General features: G+C 39.8%; 1 protein-coding gene and 2 pseudogenes across 1 annotated transcript in view; 1 reads left to right on the top strand and 2 right to left on the bottom strand.

Annotated features, from left to right (window-relative positions):
• The window catches only part of TEX11 (testis expressed 11), a 514,378-nt gene that overhangs the window by 410,454 nt on the left and 88,281 nt on the right, over positions 1-15,643 (bottom strand). The gene's annotated exons all lie outside the window — the stretch shown is intronic.
• On the top strand, positions 3,713-4,300 carry LOC102482333 (S-phase kinase-associated protein 1 pseudogene; annotated as a pseudogene).
• On the bottom strand, positions 5,343-5,942 carry LOC102482764 (high mobility group protein B1 pseudogene; annotated as a pseudogene).

Genomic DNA, 15,643 nt, shown 5'->3' with positions numbered 1-15,643 from the left:
GAGAGAGTAACGAAGTTAGAAAACAAGCCACTAGATTCAGGACTCGTACCATGGCTGGCCATGTGGGAAGGGTCCAGCACCTTATTCACCATGCCACCTGCTGGTCCCAAGAGATTTCACCTGTTAAATACTGGAATTGCTTGACTTTTTCTTAAATATTACCATCCAGGGGAGAGCTTTATATCATCTAAATTTATCTATAGTTTTTTTTTAAAGAATTATTTTATTTTAACTTTATTTATTATTATTTTTATTTTCCAATTTGACCAGAAAGAGACAGAGACAAGAAAGTGAGAAAGGAAGCCATCAGGTCAAGGTCTTGAACCATGGTTGGCCATGTGGGAGTCCAGCAACTTTAACCACCACGCCATCTATCTTTTAAATAGTATGTTTTTTTGTTTTGTTTTGTTTTTTGAGAGGTTTTTGCTATAAGGCACGTGCGTTCACCAGACAGACAGACAGAGACAGAGAGACAGAAAGCAAGAAATCACCCCCCGGGGTGGGTGGCCACACCACAATCCATTCTCCTCTCGGGATCTTGGGCACACACGCACACACGCCCAGCCTGAATCTAAGCCACCGGGTCCGGGACTCCAACCGCGGTCAACTACGTGGGAGTCCAGCAACATAGCCATTACACTAACTGCTGGTCCCTTAAATAGTATGTTTTTTAAATTAAATCAATATCTACTGTGACCAAGTTGTATCAACAACTAGAAGAATAAATAAGTTCTTCAAGTCAAGGAGCTTACATTACTTTTTCTTTTCTATAAGACAAGTAATTACATAGTTAAAACGTAAGTTATAGTATGATGAATAGCATAAAAGTACCAGGGAAGGGGCCAGTAGGTGGCATAGTGGTTAAGGGCGCTGGACTCCCATTTGGCCAATTGCAGCTCAAGTCTCAGACCTGGCAACTTGTTTTCTTGCTTTCTCTCTCTCTCTCTCTCTCTCTCTCTCTCTCTGACCCTCTCTGGTCAAATTAAAATAAGTAAGTCAAGTTAAATAATTCTCAAAAGAAAAAAATACCAGTTAAAAATGTTAACATGTTTTTGAACTCTGGGAATCATTTTGTATTTTTTCAGTGTAAAGAAGAAGGTGCAATTTGATGAAATAAATTCTACATTTAAAGAGCTGAAATTCTTGACACCAGTGAGAAGATCTCAACGTCTTCAAGAGAAGACTTCTAAATTGCCAGATATGTTAAAAGACCATTACCCTTGTGTGTCTTCATTGGAGCAGTTAACAGAGTTAGGAAGTGAAACAGATGCCTTTGTATGCCGCCCTAATGCAGCACTGTGCAGGATGTACTCGGAGACTGAAACAGCAGAGGAAGCGTGAAACTATGATAAGGAATGGGGTTTTATTACTGGTGTTCAGTTTGGTTTTGTGTGGCTTGTGTTTCTTTTAGGCCTGGGGTTGGCGAAGGACCTAAGTGGTCAAGTGTTCCTGGCAGTGAGCTCTTTACTGACACTGTGTAGCAGGAGCTGCCCTTCTGTGCACTGGAAAGCTAATCCTGCTCCCGGTCTCAACAGCTTTTCTTTAAGATGGGTAAATTTTGTCAGCTTGTTTCTATATTCCTTAAATATAAACAGGTTTTGGCATGTTATTTGTTCACTTACTAAATATAAGTACTAATGATTCATAGTCAGAAAATGAGGTGTTCTAAATAAAATTTGGTTTTGCATTGACATGTTTTAAAATTTTATGATATACTTTTCCTGCCTTTAAACATAATACTTTTTTTTGCCTTTCTTTGATTGACAGAAAAGTCAAAAATTGTTATGTGTAGAGTGACTTTCTTCAAATATTAAAACACAAAATGTTTAGCTTGCATTTCCACCAAATTAATGATACCCAGCTTGGGCTCTGTTGCTTCCTCTGGACTGCTTATGATTCTACTGCCACTTTTCATCAGTGACAATGAGTCTCTGTGATCTCTTAGCATCTTTCTTTTGACTCTAAGGTCACCAAGAAGTATATAGTGTCCTGTTAATAAATTTCCCTTTTCTAAGAGAAGGTACTCTGTATAAGAAAGAAAAGGTGACATATTTAGTATATATTCATAGCTACATCTAATCTTAGTTTCTTTTTTAACTTGACTATCTAAAATGTTAACATTTTAATGCCTATGACTTACTTTGATAGTTTATAAACTATTAGAATGGAGTTAGGAAAAGAATATATATTATTTAATAAATGTTTTTTCTAGTGAAATAAAAAAAAGTTTCAGAAAAAAAAACACAAAAACTGTTTTTCTTGAAATTAAAAAAAAAAACATTAAAAATACCTATTTGATGACTACAGTAAGCTATATAGCCCCAGCTAGGTGCTACTTTATAGTATATTCATTCTACTCACTGAGGTTATGTCACTGGACTCTCACACAGTCGACCACGTTCAAGTTCCAGACCTGGTGGCTTAAAATACACCATGCTCAAAATCCCTGGTGGAGAATGGAGGAGAAAAGACTGCAGTGTGGCCAACCTCCCTGGCGGGGGGGGGGGGGGGGGCGTAATTTATCACTTTCTGTCTCTCTGCCTCTCTCTGTCTCTCCAGCAAGCACACATGCCCTATAGCAAAAATCTCTAAAATATCAATTTTATGAGAATCATTTCCAGAATGGTGGAATAATGACTCTGAAAATCCATTCTTCCATAAAAAGCAATGAGAATACTGGCAAAAATTGTCAAAATCAACTTTTTCAGAATTCTGGAAATTGAACAAAGGCTTACAATCATCCAAGTGTTTACTAAAGAAAATCAGCTGATTTCCTTGAAAAAGAGAATCTTAGGGCTCAGCTGTGATGGCACCAGCAGCAGAGAGCCACTGCACATTGGCTGAGGCTGCATGGGAGGTCCAGGTTCAGTTCATGCCCAACTTTGTTCCCACCTAACCAGGAGTCTGGGTCAGAATTGCAACATAGTGAGTGTAACATGGTGAGACCCTATCAAAAATTCCTCTTACTCCCTCCACACTCTTGCTCATGGAAAAAAAATCTTGGTAAGAACAGTGAGCTTTGTGGCATTTTAATTTGCCCATTTTTATCCCCCTACTTCAGTTCTGCAAAAGCCTTGAAAAGCACAAAACTGGGAACCACGTTAGCTATGCAACCTAGCAGCCATTGGAAAGGAACAGGTTTGGAGGAGCCAAAAAAGCCTCATTTCCATAGCCCTGTCTGGACCTCCATGGAAAAGCCCCATTCATTCTGCAAATAACAGACCAAATTACAATTAACCTAATTTTTGGCAAATAAGTTAGTTTATACCTCTCTTTAGTAAAAGGGGGAATGGAGAAAGAAAAAAAAATGTCTCAGAAAATTACAGTGCACTTATCACTAGGTTCTAGCTTTGTGCATATTTTTAGTTTAAGTTCTTTTGTGAATCAATAAAATGTGGAAAAAGGTTTAGTATGGAAGGAAGGGAGGGTAAAAGGGAAGGAAAAAACAAGTAAAAATGCTTAATTGGAAAAAAAGTAAGAGGCCATTTGCTGATGTTAATGTATATAGCAGAATCTTTGTCTTGACTGACATACATGGTGTTTGTGCTGGAAAAAGAAATGTACACTGTAAAGACATGATTTAATGTAAATAAATAAGATAAAAAAGAAAAGCCCCATTTATAGGACTTTGTTTTTGTTTGTCTGGTTGGTTGGTTGGCTTTTCTGATTTTTTAAAAGATATTATTCATAGAGTGGCCTTGTTCTCCTCCTTTCTCTTGTTTGCCAACCCTGCTCCGCTCTCATCAGCGTCCGGGCAGCCGTCTCCCTGAGACCGGGCACCATGCCTTCAATTAAGTTGCAGAGTTCTGATGGAGAGATATTTGAAGTTGATGTGGAAATTGCCAAACAATCTGTGACTATCAAGACCATGTTGGAAGATTTGGGAATGGATGATGAAGGAGATGACGACCCAGTTCCTCTACCAAATGTTAATACAGCAATATTAAAAAAAGGTCACTCAGAGGTGTACCCACCACAAGGATGACCCTCCTCTTCCTGAAGATGATGAGAACAAAGAGAAGTGAACAGATGACATTCCTGTTTGAGACCAAGAATTTCAGAAGGTTGACCAAGGAACACTTTTTAAGCACATTTTGAGCTTATCCTGGCTGCAAACTACTTGGACATCAAAGGTTTGCTTGATGTTACATGCAAGACTGTTGCCAACACGATCAAGGGAAAAACTCTTGAGGAGATTCACAAGACTTTCAATATCAAAAATGACTTTACTGAAGAGGAGGAAGCCCAGGTACACAAAGAGAACCAGTGATGTGAAGAGAAGTGAAAAGTTCTGCCTGACTCTGTAACACTAACAATTGTTCCATATACTAGTTGCACTGCTCTGTTTATAATTGTTAATATTAGACAAACAGTAGACGAATGCAACAGCACATCAATTGTATTAGCGGAATATTGTCCTTATTGCATGTGTAGTTTGAGTACAGATTACAAACCTATGGCTGAGTTTCTTCCAGTACGATCGAAAGTTTCTTTTTTCTTTGCTCTGAATAAAACTGAACTGTGGGTTCTCTATCAAAAATGGCATTTTGGGCTTTTCTTCTTCTTGTAAAGCCATTTCTGCCTAGTTGATTGTCCATTTAATCCTGCAAGAAAACTTTCCAAATCTAGAGAGGCCTTCAAAGATCCAGTCTCAAGACATACAAAGGACCCCAAATAGAATCAACCCAAGAAGATCTTCTCCAAGACACATTATAGCCATATTGACCAAAACCACAGACAAAGACAAGATACTAAGATTGACAAGAGAAAAATGGCATACAAAGCATATTCCATCAGGTTAACAAGAGACTTCTAATCAGAATCAATGCAAGCAAGGAAAGAATGGGAAAATATATTCAAATTAGTGTTAAGGGAAAAGCAATTTCTTTTTATTTTAATTAAAAAATTGTATTTACTGAGAAGTATTCAGAATGTCAACAAAATAGCTGCAACTATTTTTTGCAATTACAGAGTGGTATTCAGTTAACAGAACAATAATTATTTCATATAAGCTGCATCAGAGACAACTGAAGATGAAAAAACTACCATTCCCATATATAACTAATTTGTGCTGTGCACCAGCAAGAACTTGCTTTCCATGCCAATTTACAACCCCCATACTGTATCAGGCAAGGTTAGTTGCTACTGAAAATACCACCAGGACAGGGCTGTCTAAAGACACATTGGGTAGTATGTTAACTATACAAAAAAAGACATTACACAGTTTACAAACAAATCTTACACAGCCTTACATTTCAATTTTTTTTCTTTAAAAGGAGTGAGTTGTGTACAGGGTGGTCAAATGCTTTATAGAAAAGGAAAAAAACTGCATTATAACCAACTTATTCATCATCTTTATCCTCTTCATCTTCCTCATCTTCTTCATCTTCCTCATTTTCCTCCTCCTCCTTTTTCTTGCTCTTTTCAGCCTTGACAACTTCCTTTTTTGCTGCATCAGGCTTTCCTTAAGCTCAGTATGCAGCAATATCCTTTTCGTATTTTTCCTTCAGCTTAGCAATCTTTTCTTCATAAGGCTGTTTACCAACTGCAGCAGTGTTATTCCACATCTCTCCCAGTTTCTTTGCAACATCAACAATGGATAGGCCAGGATGTTCTGTTTTGATTTTTGGGTGCTATTCAGAACAGAACAAGATAAAAGCTGAGGGAGGCCTCTTGGGTGCATTGGGATCCTTGAACTTTTTTATTTCCTTTTTAGGAGGGATATAGGTTTTTCTTTCTCTTTTATAATGGGCCTTGTCTGCCTTTGCTATATCTTCAAACTTAGCAGATATGGTCTTCCACCTCTCTGAGCACTTAGAAATCTCTGAGAAGTTGACTGAAGCATCTGGGTGCTTCTTCTTGTGCTCCTCCCAGCAAGTTTTCACAAAGAATGCTTATGATGACATTTTGCCTCTCAGCTTCTTAGAATCTCCTTTGCCCATGTTTAGTTATCTTCCCTCCATGAGGCAGAGTCACCCAGTGCCCATCTGATTCTCACTTGCCCCAGCAATGTCTCTATGGAGCTCTAAGTACTGCAATGGCTGTGAGAGAGGGGATCCAGACACAGTCTCCTCACTGTCTCTGCTCTGTAACATTCACAGCCTGTATTTATTACTCACTCCTCTAAGCCTTTGGCAATCAATAATCCACTTTATATCTACATAAATTTGCCTATTCTGGAAACATAATAAATAGAATCATGAAGTACCTGGTCTTTTTTGTTATCTGTTTTTTTAAAGAATTATTTTATTTTACTTTATTTATTTATTTTAATTTGACCAGAGAGGGGGAGAGAGAGAGAGAGAGAGTGGGAAAGTAAGAAAGCAAGTGGCCAGGTTCAGGACTTGAACAGCAGTCAGCCATGTGGGAGTCCAGCACCCTCAATCACTACATCACCTACCAGCCCCAGTACCCGGCCTTTTGTATCTGCTTTGTTTCACCTAGCAAAAGGTTCTCAAAATTCATCTATGTTGCTTGTAGGAATACTTCATTCCTTTTATGATTCAATACATTCTGATATGGATATGCCCCACTTTGTTTATCTGTTCATCCATTGATGGAGATTTGGGTTGTTTCAATTTTGGAGCTAATATGAATAATTCTTCTACAAATAATTGTATACAAATATTTACATGAACATTGCTTTCAGTTCTCTTGTGTATATACATAATGTTGGGTCAGATGTCAACCCATATTTGTTTTTTTTAAAGATTATTCATTCAATTTCATCCATTCATTCATTTATTTTTATTTGACCAGACACACACACACACACAGAGAGAGAGAGAGAGACAGAGAGAGAGAGAGACAGAGAGAGAAAGCAAACCACCAGGTCCAGGACTTGAACCATGGTCGGCCATTTGGGAGTATCCAGTGCCTCAACCACCATGCCACCTGCTGGTCCCTGTAAACTCATATTTTAACTTTTTGAAGAACTTCCAAATTGCTTTCTATAGCAGCTGCACCATTTTACATTTTCACTAGCACTGTACTAGGGTCCCAATTTTCCCGTCTCACCAATACTTTCTATTTTCCGTTTTTGTGATTAAGGATATTCAAATGGGCATAGAGTAGTATCTCATTGTAGTTTTGATTTGCATTTCTCTGTTGACTAATAATGTTGATTATCTTTTCATATGCTTATTAACTATTTGCAGCTCTTCATTGGAGTAGTGCCCTTTACCTTATTATTATTATTTTTAGGTTTGTACCATAGAGTGCATATGTTCACCAGAGAGAGAGACAGAGAGAGGTAAAATGAGAAATCATTCCCTGGGGGAATGGCCATGCAACAATCCCTTCTCCATTCTTCTCTCAGGATATGAGCATGCATGTACATGCAGCCAGTGTGATTTTCAAGCCGCCAGGCCCAGGACTAGAACTTTACAGTCAGCCATGTGGGAATTCAACATTTTAACCACCATGCTATCTACTGGCTGCTCCTTTGCCCATTATAAATTTGAGTTGTTGACTTCTAAGAGTTCTTTTCACTTTCTTCATTGTGTCTTTTTTCTTTTGTTATTGCCAGAGGGTATGTGCATTCACCAAGGAGAGAGGGAAAGGGAGAGAGAGAAAGCACCCCCCTAAATGGGGTGGGGACACAATACAATCCCTTCTCCTCCATTCCTCCATCCCATCAGGATTTTGTACACGCACGCATATGCACAAAGTGTGCTTTTCAAGCTGCTGAGGCCAGGATTTGAACCAGGTTGCCATGTGGGATCCGACTCCCTTAACCACTAGGCTACAGGGTGGCTCACTGTCTTTTTTCTTTTTTAATTATGATTTCTAGTTTACATATAATTGATATATATCTTTGTGGGCACCAATATAGTTTTTTTTTAATGCATACAATGTACAACAATCAAATCAAGGCTATACACATATTCAACATATAACATTATATTATGTTGTTTGCATTTGTTAGTAGTACTACTAGTTTTTTTAAAATATGTATTAAATTGTCCATTAAAAAAATGCCAGAGAGGTGATGTACTCACCAAAAAGTTAGAGAAAGAGGGAAAGTGAGAAAGCACCCACCTATAGGAATGGTCACACTGCAATCCCTTCTCCGTGTCTCAGGATTTTGGGAATGCACCTGGCATATTTTCCAAGTCACCAGGTTCAGCACTTGAACTGTGCAGTTGGCCATGTGAAACCCAGCCACCTTAACCACCATACCACAGGCTGGACGAGATTGTCCATATTTTTTTTAAGTGCAATTATTTTTGAAAAAATTAGTTATTTCATTTTATTTATTCATTTATTTTAATTTGACCAGAGAAAGGCAAACATACAGAGAGAAGGAAAGTGAAAAAGCAAGCCACCAGGTCCAGGACTCAAACAGTGGTCAGCTATGTGGGAGTGTCCAGCACTTTAACTACCACATTACCTGCTGGCCCCGAGATTATCCATATTTTTAACTCTGCTAAGATACACCATCCCATAGCCTCTTCCCCTTATTTATATGCATTCTTATGCCTACTGAAATTTTTCTAGAGCCAGCCCCATGGCCTAATTGTTAAGGGAGCCACATACTACAGAGCCAATCACGCAGTTCAAACACTAGCCCCAGCAATTCAGGAAACACATGGACACATGTGTGCGTGTGCCCCAAATATTGACAAGATGGAGAAATGGAAAAGAAGAGATTGCTATGTGACCATACACCACTGGGAGGAAGGGGTACTTTCTCCCTCTCCCTCTCTCTGTTTCTGGCAAGTTCATGTACTATCTGGGATTTTTTTTCTTTAACGGAGACAGTAAAAAAAAGTTCTAAAATTAACTCCAAATGGATTAAAGATTTAAACATAAAGCCCAAAACCATCATGTCTTAATGACCAAAGTGTTTCATTTTGATGAAATCCAATTTAGGTTTTTAGGTTTTTGCCATAGGGTGCATGTCCTCACCAGAGAGAGAGAGTGAGGAAAAGAAAGAAATCATCCTCCAGAGGGGATGACCATGCCACAATCCCTTCTCCTCCATTCTCCTCTCAGATTTTGGGTACACACATACACGCGCCCAGTGTGATTTTCAAGCTGCTAGGTCCAGGTCTCGAATCACAGTTAGCCATGTTGGGGTCCAGCACCTTAACCACCACACTCCCTGCTGACCTCAGTTTTTTGTTTGTTTGGTTTTTGGAGAGGTTTTTGCTATAGGGCGTGTGCGATCACCAGAAAGACAGAGAGAGACAGAGAGACAGAAAGTGAGAAATCACCCCCAAGGGGGATGGCCACGCCACAATCCCCTCTCCTCCATTCTCCTCTTGGGATCTTGGGCATGCATTCACACGTGCCTGGCATGAGTTTAAGCCACCGGGTCCAGGACTCGAACTGCGGTCGACTACATGGGAGTCTAGCGACATAGACTGCTGGTCCCTCCAATTTTGCCATCTTAATAGTATTAAGTCTTCCTATCCAATAATAGATGTCTTTAAATTGTCTAAATCTTTATTTTTCCACAGTATTTTTTAGTTTTCAGTGTACCAATCTTTGTACTTCTTTTTTCAAATTTACTCAGTAGAATCCCTAAGTAAAATTATCTCTATTTGCAAAGGACATGATCATTTATATAGACTACCCAAAGAAAATCACACAAAAACTATTAGAACTAGGAGTCAGACAGTGGTATAGTGGTAAATATCACATTCTACCTCTGTGAAGTGGGAGCACGGGAAGGTTGACAGTTCAAGTGCAGAAACCTTTTGAGTATGCTAGGCATACACATACCCATGATCCAGGACTGGCTGAAAGCTAGGTGGTAGTTTGCAGCATCAGGACCCTGTTGAGTATTCTCTCTCTCTATTGCTTTCTCTCTCAGTCACTCATGGAAAAAATAAATAAAATAAAACTGAAAAACAAGTCAAAAAATACTATTAGAATCAAACAAATTCAGCCACATTACAGAGTGCAATATACAAAAATTGACTATTTTTACCCTTTAGAAATGAATAAAACAAAAATAATAAATTTCATTTAAAGTAGCATAAAAAATTAAATAATAAATTTAACAAAAGAACTGCAAGTCTTATCCACTAAAATTATAAAAACATTGATGGACCGGGAACCAGCAGTTAGCATAATGGCTATGTCGCTGGACTCCCACGTAGTCAACCGCAGTTCGCGTCCTGGACCCAGTGGTTTAAAACTCACGCCGGCCGCGTGTGCATGCGTGCCCAAGATCCTGAGAGGAGAATGGAGGAGAAGGGATTGCGGCGTGGCCATCCCCCCTGGGGGGTGATTTCTCGCTTTCTGTCTCTATATCTCTCTCTGTCTGTCTGGCGAGCGCACGCGCCCTATAGCGAAAAAAACTGTCAAAATAAATAAATAAATAAAAACATTGATGGACCAGCAGATGGTCCTGGATCCCACATGACCAACTTTGTGGTTCAATTCTCAGACCCTGAGGCTGGAAAAATATACCAGGCCTTGTTTGTGCATACTCAAAACACTGGGAAGAGAATAAAAGAGAAGGGATTGTGACATGACCATTCTCCCTGGGGGGTGATTTCCCATTCTCCCTCTGTCTCTCTCTCTCTTTTTGTCTCTCTCTCTCTGCACCTCTCTCCAGTAAGCACATGTGCTCTATAGCAAACTAAAAACAAAACAAAAAAACTGTAAAACATTGTCAAAGTTATAGAAGACCTCTGGAAAGATTTCCATGTTTAGGAATCAAAAGGCTTAGTATTGTTAAGATGGCACTATTTCCAAATTGATCTACAGACTCAATCCAATTTTCATTAAAATTCCAGCTGGCTTTTTTTGCAGACAATGACATGCTGATCTCAAGTCATATGGAAATTTAAGAAACCAATGGCTAAGTGAACAGTTCTGAGATATAACACAAAAAGCACAATAATATATATATATATTGAAAGGTAGGCCAGCAGATGGCATGGTGGTTACGGCACTGGAATCCCACATGACTGATTGTGGTTCAAGACCCAGACCTGGTGGCTTGAAAATCACTCCAGGTAGGGACCAGCAGTTAGCATATGGCTATGTCGCTGGACTCCCATGTAGTTGACCACGGTTCACGTCCCAGACCCAGTGGCTTAAAACTCACGCCGGGCACGTGTGCGTGCGTGCCCAAGATCCCAAGAGGAGAATGGAGGAGAAGGGACTGCGGCGTGGCCATCCCTCCTGGGGGGGTGTGATTTCTCGCCTTCTGTCTCTCTGTCTCTCTCTGTCTGTCTGGCGAGCGCACACGCCCTATAGCAAAAACCTCTCAAAAAAAAAAAAATCACTCCAGGTACATGTGCATGCATGCTCAAAATCCCTAAAAGAGAATGGAAAAAGGAGTGAGGCATGGCAATCCCCCCGGAGAGTGATTTCTCACTTTTCCGCCATCTGTCTCTCTGGTGAGTGCACACACTCTATGGCAAAAACTTAAAAAAGAAGGAGGAGGAGGAGGAGGAGGAGGAGGAGGAGGCCGGATCCCACATGGCCAATTGCACATTTGAGTCCTGGACACAGTGGCTTGAAAACACTCCAAGGACATGCACAGTCCATGCCCAAAATCCCAAGAGAAGAAATAAAGGAGAAGAGATTACAGTGTGATCATCCCCCATGGGGAGTGCTTTCCCACTTTCCTTCTCTCCCTCTCTCTCTCTCTCCTCTCTCTCTCTCTCTCCACCCCCATCAGGTGTACATGCCCTCTAACAAAATATTAAAAAGAAAGAAGAAAAGAAAATACATTCAAGTGCTGGCCTCTGAACACGGTGATCAAGTGCTATGCAGAGAAAGCTGGATCCCACGGAGACCAAAGTTCAAGTCTCAGGCCCAGCTGCTTGAAAAACATGTCAGATACATAAGCATGCCATGATTCTAATGGAATAAGGAAATGGAGTGAAAAATGATACATGACTAGGCCCTACTGGGAAGTGCTCTCTATCTCACTCTCTTGTGTGCCCCCATAAGCTATCTAGCAATTATTTTACTTTTATTTTTAAGCTGTTCAGGGCCCAGCAAGTGGCACAGTGGTGATCGCAGTTTAAGCCCTGGACCTGGCAACTTGAAAATCATACTGGACACGTGTACCTGCATGCTCAAAATCCCAAGAGGAGAATGGAGAAGAAGGGAGTGCAGCATGGCCATTGCCCTTGAGGGTGATTTCTCACTGTCCCTTTCTCTGTCTCTCTCAGTCTCTCTCTGGGAAGTGCACATGCCCGATGGCAAAAACTTTTAAAAAAAAAAGATGTTCAACACCACTAGCTATTAGAGAAATGCAAATTAAAACCACGAGGAAAGATCATGATACATGTATTAGAACAGCAAAAATAAATATTAGACATAATACCAAATGCTGGCAAGGATGAAAAGAAATGGGACTGGGCCAGTCTATGGATGGTAGTTGTTGAGGCAGCTCATGGCTGCCACATGGCCACATGTGTGGTTCCAGTACCGTACCCAGTGGGTTGAGAAATATGCTGGGCATGTATGTGTGGATGCCCAAAATCTGCAAAGGAGGAAGAAACTAAAGGAAGAAGGTTGAGGTATGTACATTCCTTGTGGAGGGGGCGAGTGCTTTCTTACTTTCCATCTCTCTCTGTCTCTGTCTTTCTCTGGCAAGTGCACATACCCTCTGGCAAAATGACAAACAAATGAACAAAAAGGAAATAGGATCTCTCATACATTGCTCTTAGGGATTAAAAATGTCGTATCACTCTAGAAAATAGCAGATGGCATGGCGGCTAAGGTGCTGGACTCCCACATGCCCTCTAGCAAAATTTTAAAAAGAAAGAAGAAAAGAAAATATGTTCAAGTGCTGGCCTCTGAACACGGTGATTAAGTGCTGTGCAGAGGAAGCTGGGTCCCATGGAGACCAGGGTTCAAGCCCCAGCCCCAGCTGCTTGAAAAACATATTAAATACATAAGCATGCCAGGATCCTAATGGAATGAGGAAATGGAGTGAAAAATGATGCAACATGACTGGGCCCCACTAGGGGGTGCTGGTTCTCTCTCTCTCTCTCTCTTTCTCATGCCCCCACAAGCTATCTAGCAATTTTTTTTCTTTTTTTCTTTTTTAAGATGTTCAGGGACCAGCAAGAGGTGTGGTGATTATGGCAGTTCGAGTGCCAGACTTGGCAGCTTGCTTTCTCACTTTCCCTCTTTCTCTGTGGTGAGTGCACATGCCATATAGGAAATTTAAAAATAATAATAATAAATAAAATAAAATAAATACTTATTTTTAAAAGAAAACCTAAATACAGATACCATTCAATTCAGAAATTGCATTCCTAGACATTTATCCCACAAAAATGAAAATCTACATCTGCACAAAACCCATACATGAATGTTCATGCCAACTCGTTGTCTACAATAGCCAAAAATGGAAACAACCTAAATTCCTTCAGTGAGCTAAGCAAACTGGTACATCCACACCACAGAATTCTACTTAGCAATAAGAAAGAACTATTGATACACAAAACAACTTAGGTGGATCTCAGAGGAATTATATCAGGTGGTAAAAAAAGATAGTCCCAAAAGGCCACATACAGGGGCCAGTCCTGTGGCACAGCAGTTAAGCACTGCACAGAGAAAGCTGGATCTCACATGGATGACTAGGGTTCAAGTCAAGGCCCAACAGTTTACAACAGAGCACACATGTACTCAGGATCTTGATGGAAGGTAAAAGGATTGTGGTGTGAGCAGAACCTATGTGGGGCAAGGAGTGTTTTCTTTCTCATGCATACATGCACCCTCTAGCATAATAAAATAAAAGGGGTGGGGGGAGGAAGGTTACATACTGTATGATTCCATATGTATAACATTCTCAAAATGACAAAATTATATTATAGAAATGAAGAATATGTTATTAGTTAGGGACAGAGGAGGGGAATTGGTACAACAGTAAAAGGGTAACATGAGGGATCTTTCTGGTGAGAGAATAGTTCCGTATCTTGATTGTTGTGATGGTGGTGGTGGTAAACATGAATCTACACATATGATAAAATAGAACTGTACCCACACGCACATGCACAAATGAGTTCATATAAAGCTGATGAAATCTAAATAAGATCTGTGTATTGTACCAATGTTTGTTTCCTGATTTTATATTGTGCCTTATTTATGTAAGATGTTATTGGTAAAAGGGTGAAGGGTGAACTGGACCTCTCTTTACTATTTTTATAACTTTCTGTGAATCTACATTTCAAAATAAAGAGTTTTTTATTGCATTTGTTAATATCATTACTAATTGCATTGTAAAGGTCTAAGTATCTGGAAGCTTCCAAGTTCATGACAGAGGTACATGTCTTCTAAAATTCTAATTTTTACCTAATACTCAAATGTTATCCCTAGCCAAAAAAATAAGAATAATTACCAGATGTTTCCTTGACATCACATGCTCACGTCATTCATTTTTATGAAAACATCTGTTAAATATCCAAGTCTGAATTAACATTTACTTGTCAATCATCCTTTCTAATGAAAATGGTGTACCATGAAAACAGAAGTACCTAATTCAAGTCACAAGTTAAACAGTCATCAAGGACCCTCCATCAAGACAGCTATCACACTTCAATATGTAGCAGAAGTGTTCTATGTGTACTTCCCTTTTCATCATACAGAATATTAAAATGATGTGGTGCCATCTCATGGCCTGGTGGTTAAGATAGCAGGATCCCAAAGTCCCTGACCCAGTGGCTTGAAAAATACACTGGGCATGTGTGAATGCACACCCAAAATCACAAAAGGAGGGAGAAACAGAGGAAAAGGAATTGCAGTGTGACCATGCCCTACGGGAGGGATGCTTTCTCGCTTTCTCTCTCTCTCTCTCTTTCTTTCACTCTCTCTCTCTCTCTCTCGTGCACATGCTCTCTGACAATTTTTTTAAATTATGTGTACCCAAGGATCAAGATTTAATAAAATTAACCATCTTTACTGCCTTACCAAGGGCATTTTTAAGTAAAACTGGCATCATACCCACTCAGTCTTTAGCTCTCTACAGTCTGTCTTCCACTTTTACCTTGTTACTGAAATTGCTTCCTATAGTCACTATCGTCTTCCTAAATGCCAGATCTAATAGCCTTTTCTCCAACCTGATTTTCCTTTATTTGTCTGAAGCACTGGTCACTGCTGATCATTCCCTTCTCCTTGATGTTTTCATCTCTTTTCATAAATGAACTCACATTCTACTCCTCATTCTTTTTTTTTAGAAGTATTTATTTAATTTTATTTATCATTATTATTATTATTATTATTCAATTTGACCAGAGAGAGACAGAGGGGGAATGAGAAAGCAAGCCGCCAGGCCCAGGACTGAAACTGTGATCAGCCATGTGGGATCCTGCTCCCTTGACTGCTGGGCTAGCCTGCTGGCCCCTCTACTCCTCTTTCATCTCTGGTATGCACTTTGTCCTTTTTTTTAAGCTGCCAGAGATTGAGTATGCTTGCCAGAGAAAAAGAGAGACAGAAGAAAGGGAGAAAGTACCCTCCAGTGGGATATGGTCCTGCTGCAATCCCTTCACCTCCATTTCTTCATCCTGTTGGCATTTTGGGCATGCGTGCATGCAGCATATTTTTCAAGCTTCCAGGACCAGGACTTGAACCATGGTTGACCATGTAGGATATGATTTCCCTTAACCAGTAGGCTATAGGCCAAGCCTTGTCTTTTTTTTTTTTTTTTTTATCAGAGAGAAAA

This window comes from Tupaia chinensis, unplaced genomic scaffold (genome assembly GCF_000334495.1).
Source record: "Tupaia chinensis unplaced genomic scaffold, TupChi_1.0 Scaffold000165_2, whole genome shotgun sequence".
In the NCBI taxonomy this organism is placed as follows: Eukaryota; Metazoa; Chordata; class Mammalia; order Scandentia; family Tupaiidae; genus Tupaia; species Tupaia belangeri.
The sequence above is the reverse complement of the archived record's forward strand: the minus strand, read 5'-3'. Positions and strand labels throughout refer to the sequence as shown.